Source organism: Pelobates fuscus, chromosome 2 (assembly GCF_036172605.1).
Source record: "Pelobates fuscus isolate aPelFus1 chromosome 2, aPelFus1.pri, whole genome shotgun sequence".
In the NCBI taxonomy this organism is placed as follows: Eukaryota; Metazoa; Chordata; class Amphibia; order Anura; family Pelobatidae; genus Pelobates; species Pelobates fuscus.
Genome location: NC_086318.1, coordinates 371910705 through 371924112, shown reverse-complemented (window position 1 = coordinate 371924112; position 13408 = coordinate 371910705). Strand labels below are relative to the sequence as shown.

Sequence of the window (13408 nt, the reverse complement as noted above, 5' to 3'; positions counted from 1 at the left end):
ATGAGAAAAAAATGGTTTCACTTTTAAACAGATGTAGTTTAACTTAAATAATTGTATCTCAATCTCTAAATTGAACTTTAATCACATACAGGGGGTTCTTGCAGGGTCTAGCAAGCTTCTAACATAGCAGGGGATAAGAAAATCTTAATTAAGCAGAACTTGCAATAAAGAAAGCCTAAATAGGGCTCTCTTTACAGGAAGTGTTTATGGAAGGCTGTGCAAGTCACATGCAGGGAGGTGTGACTAGGGTTCATAAACAAAGGGATTTAACTCCTAAATGGCAGAGGATTGAGCAGTGAGGCTGCTGGGGCATGTTCTATACACCAAAACTGCTTCATTAAGCTAAAGTTGTTCAGGTGACTATAGTGTCCCTTTAACTATGTCTTTCTGTTAACTGATGAGTGGCGCACACATGGAATGCAACGTTAAAGGTTTACTCCAACCAAAAACAGTTTACAGTAATAAATCATTTGAAAAGATTATCCAAAAATATTCTATTTAGAACTACGTTGGATGTAGCAAGTGATTGCACTTTTTGTGGCTCTACTTGTAGAATGAGGATCCAAATTCCAAGCTTTATCAGGTTCTGCCGATCTCATTGTTACTCAAAAATAGTCATCACAGCGTAAACTTGTCTATCTCTTTGTAAACCCGAAGGCGCAGTCATTCAAGCACGAGTATCCTGATTCTTACTTTGAAGGTAAAGTCAATGTGTTGAGTTTAGGCTTACTGAATTAAAATGTTCTTTAGTTTGAGAATTCTCCCTTCCTCACCAACTTCCACCCATTTCTCTGAGACTGAAATGTGCCTTTCAGACTCTGTTGCCAAAATTGAATTGAAAATGGTTACAAAACTAGAAGGGAGCCTGACATTGCTGCCACAATGCATTTGCTTTGGCACCGACAGCTTTCTCCTGTGAGATAATCTTTCTTGATTGACAGGTCTGCCTGCAGTCGGACTTTGTTACCTTGTTCGGATTGAAGCACAAGATTTAACTTGCCATCATGAGCCGTTTCTGTCAGTTATTGTAACCAGTTATCTGTGGACAGACTGGAGATTCAAGGCACAGGCACTTGCCCAAGTAACACCAATCTTGGCTGTGTCTTGATGATCTCTGCAGTAGCTATAATAGGTGGGATAAAGCTGCCCTGACCTTCATTTTGAAGTGCAGTTTCCCTGCTGCTGTAGATCGATAGTTTAGCTGTCTGTCTCCACTGCTTACCTTCAGTTCTCGCAGTGAGAACCTTCTCCAGGCATCAATCGATGCCTCTAATCTGTCCTAGCCTATAATAACTCATGCGAGGCAAAGCTTTTAGGTGGCATTACATGGGATTGTGGAAAAATTGCTTCTGCTCTTACATGTAGCTTCTGTTCAGACATTTAGTGAATTCTGGTATCTTTCATTGTTTTGTTAATCTCTGTAGTTACATTTTGTGATGCTCTGTCAAAATGAGCCAAATCAATCTCATTATATGGTATTGGACTCTTACTTTTGCACCCATTTTTTTTTATTAAGTATCATTTAATGAAAACACTATGTCATAGACAAAGTAGAATCTAGACATTACATTTTGTATGACAATCCAACATCATGGTATTAAAATTAAACATATGTTTATTTTCTGTTTGCGCCCTCGTGGCTAAAACTGCTGTGTGTTTTCTTTAAACTTGTTATGGATATTTAGTTTATTAATTTCTTTTTTTTCTGTCCATTGCTGAATTTACCATGCAAGCGATTCATTGAGAGACATCAGTATTGTAAAAATAAATAAAATCTGTAATGTATGTAGTAATTGCAACGTTTGCGTGTTTTAACTGTAAAAACAAGCTCGGCGTTGAATTTCCCCACTTAGGTTAATGTGACGCACAGCACGTCGCTTTTCTTCGCCCTGTTCCACATCTCAAAATGTTTATATAGGATGTTTGCAAACCACCTTAGCACTTAAGGGGTTAATTGAACAGTCAGCATCTCAAACACTTCATCAGCCTCATTTTCCTTCCACTTAAATATGTAGGATTAACACAGTAACCAGCCGCCACTCAGTGGGCCATAATACATGTATCGCTGAGCTTTGGAGGAGCCATCACGTTTAGGAATATTAAACAGGACCATTCATTAGCATTTCTTTTACATGTCATTTTTTCAGTGCCTGTGTTGGCTCAATAGTGAAGCAATAATAATTTTTATTATTATTTTAACATCTTAACCGAATTTATCATTCAATGTTAAAAACTAGGACATTTTTGTTTTTGCTTTCAATTCACAATTTCCTTTGGGCGGGGGGGTTAGTACATAAAGAGGCTTTGGTTTTGCCTTGCTACAGTTTAATATGACAATTGTTTCCTTCTGATGTGCATACTTTTTTTTAAAAAAAATATGTATTTTTGTATAACCTTTATATTTGTCAGTGTGCATATTTTAACAAAGTTGTGTATAGTCTGGTTGAGCACAAATTGTGGTGGTGTGTGCAATGTAGTGGGCACCCCAGTGGCCTAGAGAGGGTTAAATTTTATAGCCTTGGAGCACAATTGAAATAATTTTCTGTCTGCTTGCATGTTGTCAGTTCACTGGGTCTCATTAACATTCTAGTTCTGTATTACCATTGCATCTTGCTAGCTTACCAGCTGTTCCTGCTGCTAGTTACAATGTCTGATGTGTACAGATCACTGGGTTCCTGCACTCACCACTGAGAGGAGACAGCCTTTCCATTGGGGATACCCACGTGTCTGCCTGTCAGCAACAGCACCGAATAAAGTAATAGGGCCTCGCCTGGCATATGGTGTCTGGATTCATACAAGATGCAAAACTATTCTGCCACTAATGCACAGTGACTCATAGCATTGCTAATTTTTTTTTCCAAACAAAAGCCTGCCTCCACACCCACACTTTCAACCCTTGGGGCTATGGCAATTTATAAAGAAGCCTCAGCCTTTTTTTTAATGCAAAAGTAAGGGGTGGGGGGGGGGGTGCAATATAGCTATGGATTTTTCATTGTTACTGCAATTCCATTATGTGTCTCCTTGTGCTGCATAAGACCAAAGAGCACAAATACTTTTGAAGTGCAGTACATTACCTTGAAAAATATTAAAACATTTGCATTGTCAGTAAAAAAAAAAAAAAAAAAAACTAGCAATTTAGTTTTGTTGATCAGTTTTTTTTGTTTGTTTTGTTTGTTTCTTTAATTTATAATTCTTTTTCGTGGGGATGTGGAACACTTCAAGCACCATAACTGTAAGTAGTCAAACTATTACTTAAGGTTTGACTTCTGTTTTCTGGACATCATTCCATGTCTCTCTGTAATGGAGAGCCTGGAGCTTCGTGGCTCTCATGAGCTAAACTCTGTTGTTCAGGGCCAGCTCATTGGCTGAGAGTGTCAGCTAATTGTTCTCAACCCAGGAGCTAAGCTCCGACATGATAAGTTCAGGCAGGGATCTTCTGACTCTCACAATTAACCTACTGAATTGAAGCAAAAAGATTATTTTGTTAACCCTTTGAGAGCCAATCAAAGTTGCAAAATATCAAATTGCTTGTCCTTTGGGCCTTGGTTAAAGTCTAGTGGAGGTAAGATTTTGTTAGTGAAATGTATCGCATTCCGTAAAATGAATGCATCTTTTGGGACACATAAATATACAAATCATGATTGAATTACAGTATGACAGATGATGAGATTTACATAGCTATAAGTAATGTCAGTGATCAAACAGTACCGACTCTGTACACTACATGTGATAAAGCATTTACACCTGGATCCTCTCCTGTACAAAGAATGATAGCTGTAACTCCTCACATGACTGAATCCAGCTGTGGCTAAAATGAAGAAACAGCCTCTTCATCCTGTGTATTTTTACTATCTCACACATTTTGGATCACTGACCATTTTACAGCATGGTTACGTGCTTTTCAAATAAAGGAGACTACAGCATAGTTGCCATGTCCATGAGAGTGTACCTGGGTTCTTTTTTAGACCATTGTTTTTTTACTAGTATGCCATGCCTCAAGCCTACTCAAAAATGACCTTTGGGCTGTAATACGATGAATGCATTTCTTAAGTGCGTGCTTTTATTATTGTTTGTTTGCATTAAAATTTGGTTTCCTATCTGGCCAACCATTATAACTAGTAACTCTGCTTTGCTTCTAGTGTGCATATGTCTCATGTAAGGCTGCTTAAAAAAAAAATTGTGTACCTTTTAAAATGTTGTTCCATTGTAGTGTGCCCTGGACCAAAAAAGGGTTGGCAACCACTGCTTTAAAAATACATTAACTGATCACAGAAAAAGAAAACTGTGACCAAAAATGTAACCAGAAAATAAATCCGAACATCAAAACTTCTTCCTCGATTCTAGCGTTTTAAGACTTTTGCATGTTTATCTCATTATTATTCACATTAAAGGGACACTCCAGGCAGCCCTTTTTACTCACCTGGTTCCAGCGCCGGGAGCCTCGTGAAGCCGCACCCCCTATTTAGTCAAAATGACGAAATAGGCGGGCGCGAGCAGGGAGCAATCAGACGCTTCCATTCGGAAGCGTCATTGCTCCATTGTGCGCATGTGCGGCTTCTGACTGACAGCTCAGCTCGCGGTCTTTGCCCGCCCCCTCCCCTCTGCTGACACGTATTTTAATACGTCTGTCGTGTACATGGCCTTTTTAGGGCCATACATGATAGGAAGTCCCTCTGGTGGCCGTCTGAGTGACGGCCACTGGAGGTATTCCTATCAATCAATGTAAACACTGTATTTTCTCTTAAAATACAGTGTTTACATTAGATTGCCTGCAGAGAGCTATAGATCTCACCTGAACAACTACATTAAGCTGAAGTTGTTCAGGTGACTGTAGTGTCCCTTTAATATAACCCCTACAATTATAAAATGGAAATATTTCACATCAAGTAATTTTACAGAATATTATGGAGACAAGACATGAATAATCTGTGGTTGTAGTTCTTATTAGTCCAATGTATAATTTTTTTTCAAGATTAAGTATTTTATTGTTACTATATTTAAACAATTTATATATTTATTTTTGCAGACTAAATAAAAACTGGAATTTTCCAGGGGGGGGGGAAACGGTTAACTTAATTGTTTGCCATACTAAAGTGGTTTTGTTGTTTTCCTTAGTTGTGTTGGGACTTGGGTTGAAACCCTGCATCTGCTAGTGAATTCTATGGAGATGTTTGGGGTCAAGACCTAAAATGTGACATGTGCTCTGTACCCAGGATGCTCAATTGCATCATACTGACAGTCCAGGACTTTATTGACAGAGCAATGTAATTTTCTAACACATGCTGCTTAAAAGTCCATACGATATCAAAATACTCCTGGAGACCTGTAATAGAGCATAACTGTGTTTTCTGCCATTTTCTGTCAAAGTGAGCTTTTGTGACTTTTGTCTATTCCTTTTTCATTTAGTTTGTCTGTTGTATGGAATGTGAGGATTTTTAAAGAGGTATGACATTCTTCCAAGTGACGTTTGAACTTTAATAAATCTGTCGTTATTTGTTTGGGGGGTAACCTCTTGACTAAGGTGCTAATAAATTGTCTTTTCTTCTATGTTTTTGTTGATTTACGAAGATTTTAAATGTTTTTCTGAATATCTTTACTCTAATTCTACTTTTCCTTTATTTATTAGATGACAGTCAAAGTGATTTAGTGAGTATTAAGAGTTTTGATACTACTGAATTGCATTGACCATATAACCGTTGTTGCATGCCCAGCAGGATTCAAATAAGATCAAACGACAATCACAAAAATATTTAACCTTTTTGCAGTTTTCATATGGGTATTAATGCTCAAGGAAAACCATATACATATATAACTGGATTTTTCTTTTCTTTTTTAATATGCTTTACTTATCAATTCTTCCAAAGCTAAATATATTTAAATTTAAACCAGCCTTAAATATTTTGCAGATTTCACAAACATAAAGAAATAAATGTAAAAAAAAAACACTTACCGGTAACTATTAAAGTCCTGTAATCCAGTTGCTGTATGGAAGTTCTTGTGAAATGCATCCAAATTAATCTCAGAAATGATAAATCCTCATGTTTTTCATAGTTAAATATTTAAAATTGCATGGGCATTAGTTTTGAGCCAAAGAACTGCCCAATGCAAGAGTGAACTATTAGGATCCCCTTTAAAAATAAGCCACCATTTTGACCCCTTTTTTATTAATTCTTTGAAATTCAAAATCTATAAGCCCCATGTATGAAATAGCTGACACCTGTCTGCAAGGCCACCATCAAGCGGGTATAAGCCATGTGATGGGCCTGGGCACGACCAGATCGATAAATGGTCTAGTTCGGGAGATATACCTAGCCAGAGTGCATTCTGAACTTGAGGCTGAGCTGTTTGCTAAATCTCATTCCTGCGTGGCATCAGTGAAAGGAAGTTATGTCAGATCACCTCCTCCCAGTGAGACTAGGAAGAGAAACTGTGCACTTAAAGGGACACTGTAGTCACTAGAACAACTTAATGTAGTTGTTCTGGTGTGTACAACCATTCCCTGCAGGCTTTTCAGAAAAAAGGCAGTGCTTACATTGCTCCCTAGGGGTACCACAGATGGCCACTGGAGGTGCTTCCTGGGATTGTGCTGCACAGTGTGTGCACTGGCATTCATGTCATTATGTATATGTAGAAGTGTGTATGTAGTAGTGTGTATCTGTGCTGTATGTATATGGCTGTGTGCAGAGGCGTAACTAGAAACCACAGGGCCCTGGTGCGTAAATTGCCCTGGGTCCGCCTTCCTCCATCCATCCTCCCCCCATACGTCTACCGTCCCCCTCCCATACGTTCCTCCCCTTCCCCCCACACATGCAAACAGATGCAAACAGATAAACATGTAGACACACACATACGTACAAACACACACCGTGCGGGCCGGGGCTGCATTACTTAGCCAGCGGGACCTGCGGTCGGGTCCCCTGGAGTGACAGGTCCAGTCGCAGCTGCGACCACGGTAGTACCGCCACTGGCTCTGTGTACCCACGTGTGTTTATGGTACTGAGTGTGGGAATGTGCATCTGTGTGTGTTTCTGTAAATATGTATATGAGTCACTCCGATGTCCCGAACAGTTCGCCGGGAACTGTTCGCCGGCGAGCATAGCTTGTTCGCGGTCGCCGCGGCGGGCGAACATATGCGATGTTCGGTCCGCCCCCTATTCGTCATGGAGGTGGTAGGGTCTGGGAAGGAGGGTCTGCTGCTGATTGGCTGGAATGTGTCTGCTGACTGTGAGGTACAGGGTCAAAGTTTACTCAATGATGATGAAGTGGGGGCGGACCGAACATCGCATATGTTCGCCCGCCGCGGCGACCGCGAACAAGCTATGTTCGCCGGCGAATAGTTCCCGGCGAACTGTTCAGGACATCTCGTGTCATTTGTTTCTGCTAATGTGTTTGTTTTGTAAGGGACCCCAAGAATTCTTATTGCGGCGCTGTCTCTCTGCAAATAATAGCCTTAACGTTTGTACTGAGCAAATCCCATAAAATCTATGCTTTTACAGACTACAACTGAATGTGAGAATACTGCTTGTGGAATTCAAATATTGTAAAATAAATAAATCATAAACGCAATAATACCTGAAGAGAGATAGCATTTAATATGCTGGAAGGACCGACTCCATTGTAAATTGAACATACAGCCAGTCCGCACTGCCAACACACAATCTGTGTATTGTAAGCATACAGACAAAAATGGGACTAATCCCCAAAAACAGAAACGTTTATATAATGCTGTCTTCCGGAAATCCTCTACCAGATAGGGTTAAGTTGGCTGTTAAATCTCACATTACCATAACAATACTTTGATATTTTTATATATGATAGATGGTTCTGTGCCCTTTTAGAAACAATGACAAATCATTGTGTAGCTTTCATAAGTTGTTTGTTTCTACATAAATATTGATTAAAGCTATATATATATATATAATGTCTTGGGGAAAAAAAGTCCTATACTACTGGCTAGTTCTGTAAAGATACTCGCCCCTACAAACTTGAGAGTCCATGGCATTTTTCCTCAGAGTGAATTTCTACTTGCCAAGGCAAAATTGTCACTTTCCTGGCTAGTGGTGTGTGCAAATATGGAGCTGTATATAATAGGTATATTTCTATTTAATTCAATGAATTCAAAAATGGTATACGTTATAAATTTGATATTTTTGTGTAATTCTTGTTTTAACTTTTTAAATATAATTACTCTACTTTTACCATTAAGTTATAATAGTCTTCAAGTACTCATCCACAAAATTAATGATCATAGAAAAGTATTATAAATCCCTGTGTCATAGATTTGTTGAACTAAAGATTAACATGGTATCTGCTGAAGCACTGGCACAAATGACCTTACAGTTTTTTTTTTTTGTTTTTCATTCTGTGTCTTTTTATTTATTTTTTTCCTCCCAGTTTAAACGATTACACAGATTTTAAGTGCAGGCTTTACCTCTATTCACCATCCCATAGAACAAAGACAGGCCTACAAGAAATAAGGTTAAGAGCCTTTTAGTATTGTATAAGCAGGGGTCTAATTAATTCATAGGAGGGCAACATATGTTGTTTTTTTGTATGGAACAGCCTTATTAACTAAATTTTTGAGATAGCGTAAAAAAAAACAAAAAAGCACTAAGTGCCTGGCATCTCGAACTTTATTATTATTATTTTTTTTCCTTTGCTATTATTATGGTGCATTTGTAAAAAGAGCCCTCCGTGTCTCATTTCAATAAGCTATTTCATGAGTGATAAAAAGAATTCTGTTCTGATAATTCCAGCAGCCACTTATGTTGAGGCATTGGTCTTTTCAGATTAACTCTGTCCAACCACACCTTCGCAATTAAATCCATGTCATTGTACCCCAGTTATCTATTATTTCTGGAATATGAAGGCATTTTATTTATATACATGCTTAAAACACACATTATTTAATAATTTTTTCCAGTTTTTGTCCAGATTTACCTGTCTTTTTCGGTCTGTCTCGTGTGTGTTATTGTTGGATACACTGATAATGTATATGCAATTAAACAATCATTTGTAGATTTGCAGGAAATGTTGTAGCTGCTCTTGTTCTGGAAAATGCTTTTTTTCCCTCAAACCAGATAATACGCCAAAAAGCCACAGTTCATTAAAGAAACACTCTTGTTGCAAATTCAACTTAAAGGGACACTATAGACCCCAAAACAACTTTAGCTTAATGAAGCAGTTTTGGTTTACAGACCCTGCTCCATTCAGTCTCACAACTCAATTCTCTGCAATTTAAGAGTTAAATCACTTTGTTTACACAGCCCTAGTCACACCTCCATGCATGTGACTTACCCAGCCTTCCTAAACACTTTCTGTAAAAGGTAATCTGCTGTTTACACTTCCTTTATTGCTATTTCTGTTTCATTTAGAATTTCTTATCTCCTGCTCTGTTAATAGTTTGCTCGACCTTGCAGGAGCCTCAGTTGTGTGATTTAAAGTTCAATTTACAGAGGAGGTGGTAAAAACTTTTAAAGTAAGTTACATTTCATTGAAATTAAAACCATTTTATTTCCATGCAGGCTGTGTCAGTCACGGCCAGGGGAGGTGTGGCTAGGGCTGCATAAACGGAAACAAACGAGATTGAGCTCCTAAGTGGCAGTGACTTGAGCAGTGAAACTTCAGGGGTATGAGCTGTACACCATAACTGCTTCATTAAGCTAACATTGTTTTTCTGACTATATTATCCTTTTAATACTTGATAAGTTTTGGCCTTCCTGCTGTGCTTTTCTTCTTGTTAAAATCTTTAAAAAATAAATTAAAAAAAAGTCAGTTAACTCCTCCCATTTCCGCAAATTGTATTCCTGATTGGAAGTTAAACTGTGTTACTCAGCCAATTAGAGATCACAATGAGCTCAGCTGCTGTTTTGAGTCCACTCTCATCTCCAATCACTGTCCTTGTTATTTATGTTGTGTTTCAAAGTCGTGCTACGGGCAAAAGGGAACACTCAATGAAAGGATAATGATTGTGAGGTCATATCACACTGATATCTCATTGGGTAAACGGAGTACATACTCAGAGTACATTAAATAAGAAAGTTGCTTTGTGAAAATGGGCATGGCTAGGGAGCGGAGTTACAGTGCATAAAGCTGAAAGATTCTTTTGTTTTTGTGTTTTTTTTTTAATATATATATATATTTTTTTAGCAAAACTAAAATTAAAATGTGGAGAAAAAATACAGTGTAAATATGAAGCCAAAAGTTATCAGATGCACTTAGGTTGTGTTGGTGCATGGAGTGACGCTAAACTCTGTAGAATAGTAGAACATTATTCCAAATGATATTCCTTTATTGGCAACCCAAATACCAACATTTCAACCATGTCTTTTTCAAGCATTTAACATAGAGATAAACTCAAGCGTGGGGTGTCAGTTTAAAAGTACATTTCAGGTACGAAAATAACTTAACAATTTAGCAAATCATATCTCATTTTGACGCACATTGTTTCACCAATGCTCTTCTTGCTATGGTTTCTCTATTCTAACTGCCAGATGCAAAGGACAGCACTTGTAACAGTGATTGAGGGGGAGAATAGATGGAGGCATCCAGTTGTGGTTTTCTACATTCAGTTTTATTGTTCACATCCCACATGTAGATATCTGTTAAATATAGAGTGTGAAGGTGATGGTTCCCTGTTAATGGTACGGTACATAGAGCTTTATAGGTTATATTACATTTGACCGTAATATAGTACTTTTTAATTGTAATATAATCTATAAAGCTCTATGTAACGTTCCATATAACCCTTTTTAAGCCGAAACCATCTGACTGCCATCTGCCATAGTACGACTCCTTTCCTTTCTAGGAATTCCACACCGCACCGCATTTGTGGAACGACCTCCCGCACAAATTAAAATCTTCCCTAAGCTTAAAGTCCTTTAAGAGATCCCTCTCTACATACCTCAAAACAGAATGCACCTGTCATGGTTGATTATATATTTCCTACCTGTTCTATGTTAAATTTTGTATATATTGTATATTAATATTGTTTTTGTATTTTATTGGACACTAACTGTAACAATGCAATGATTTGTGGACCCAGGACATACTTGAAAACGAGAGAAATCTCAATGTATCTTTCCTGGTTAAATATTTTATAAATAATAATAACTCCAAAGTTTTTTGTGTGTATCAGAGTTCCATAGCAATAAATCTTATAATCTCAGTTTGAACCGCAAATGTGTTTAGAGATTAGCCGATTTAACCTACATATTTTGGTCTTGTTTTTATATTTCATGTTAAATAGTTTTCAGTAATTTGCAGTGCCAACTATTGAGCACACAATTAATAATTAAAAAACCCTTTGGTACAATAACCCAACACCCTGGTCACAACTCCTAAATTGAGAGTGTCCTTTTTTGGCATTTTCAAATGTTTCCAGGAATGATATATACCTTTTACTGTACCCATGTGTTGCTCAAACAATTTCCCTTTGGGTCAGCTTTAGAACAATCTTTTTGCTTGGATTGTCATTCAGCTTTTTGTCTTATTTCTTATTTATTTATTTTCCGTTTTGTTTTTACACAAATCTTCTAAATTCCATTATGCTTATACACTAAGGTTTTATGACTTGTTGCTTAAGGAGTCAGCTCATCTTACATTTTTTTCCTGATTCTGATTGATGTTCAACCACTTGTTTTATTGAGCCTCATTAAGATCTGCAAACCTGCACATCAACTTACTGTAATTAGTGTCCAGATAGCCATTCCATCTGTTCTTCAAGTACTGTTTAATTAATGAACTTTTCAGTATGTTCTTTGCCTTGTGTAAAAAAAAAAAAACGAAAAAGCTCTTAGTATTCTCAAGATGTTGAATAGAATTTACATTCCAGCTTTTTGCTCATTGATTAAAAAAAATAGCAGTTTTATTCATTATGGAATCCCAAAACTCACATTTAGAGTCATACTTGAAAAGAGTTGCAAAGGGATTAGATTTCTCATTATTAGAGTGCTTAATTAGGTGTTTTGTTTTTTTTCTCAAAATTGGATTTGAAAGAATATTTTTCTAATGAAGCTACAGTATTTTTTCATTATGTTAGCTTCACATGGAACACAGACCCCCTCTGTCATTTTGATCTGAATCAGTTATACTTTTATAGTTTTTTTTTTATTATTTGACTCATTGTAACATTTTATTCTTGTGTCTATTGTAAGATGGACAGCCATGATGTGAGTGTTTAAATGGAATACAAAATGGCCATTTTAGATAGATTTTCCATTAGTACCAGTGTATTAAATCACATATATAAGAAAAGGTATACATTAGCCTCCCTTACAGTTCTCTGTTTAGAGGAAAGCATTAGGGAGGACAATGGATGGGGATGCTGGAGCTGTATGTTCTAGCTAGTGTTCAGTGTGAAATATTTGAAGGGAAAAAAAAAGATGATATTAACTCAAGTGTTTCTATTTAATACTCCTGTGCTAGCCCTATATAAATAGCACCATCAGTCTGTATTGGGCACTTGAATTACCTAACTCTTTCTACCCTTGCGTTATTGAAAATGAAAATGGCCGTGTTAAACTTTAAAGAGCCACTTTAAGCTCCTGAACAACTTTACATTTACGAAATGGTTTTGGTGTATAGTTCATAAAAGACCAGCAGTGTGTAAGCGCTATAGAGGTGATAGAACGCTCAGTTTAGCTGCGCTGAACCACAGTGACACAAAAATGTATACACAGATAAAAAATATTACCAAAGTAAGCACGCTAAAAACTGGTAACAACCAATCTGGAAATGAATTATAAAGACAAATATAGTGCAGACTATCTGAATAGTACAGTGTACAGTAAGGGGTGTATAGTTTCCCTGACAAATTTTCTGCCATCTAGGAATTAAATCACTCTGTTTATGCAGCCCTAGCCATACCTCCCCTGACTCACACAGCCTCATTGCGCACTTCCTGAAATTGAGGTTTATTTTTTAAACATGCTTTATTGCATAGTTTATTTTATATAGTAATATATTATAATATGTTCTTATTTCTTATTCTCTGTTGCCTGCTGCAGCCTCCTGTGTGTGAGTAAAGTACAATTAACAGAGCAGGTGTTTAGAACTTTTAAAATAAACACACTGCGCTGTACAAATGAAACCTTTTTTTTGTGTGTGTGAGCCAGGCTGTGCTAGATAAACAACTATTCTGTAAGTCCATGGCTCATAGGGCACTAAAAAGATGCATTGTGTCAACATTGTGTTTTTTATTTGATGGATAAGTGAGTTTATGTCATATAAATGTGCTTTTTAATAAATTTCCATGTCCCTATTTTGGTTTTTAAACTATTGGGTTAGGTAGTTTCCCTGTGCTTCTTTCCCTTGCTGTTTTTTGTACATTTCTTGACCTAAACCTATTGACTCCTCCGATATCACTGAACTATATTTCCCAATCAATTACTGATTTATAAGCAGGTTC

At 37.2% G+C, this 13408-nt stretch overlaps 1 protein-coding gene across 2 annotated transcripts in view; it reads left to right on the top strand.

Moving 5' to 3' along the window:
* The window catches only part of RALGAPA2 (Ral GTPase activating protein catalytic subunit alpha 2), a 276792-nt gene that overhangs the window by 188125 nt on the left and 75259 nt on the right, over nt 1–13408 (top strand). The window lies entirely within an intron of this gene.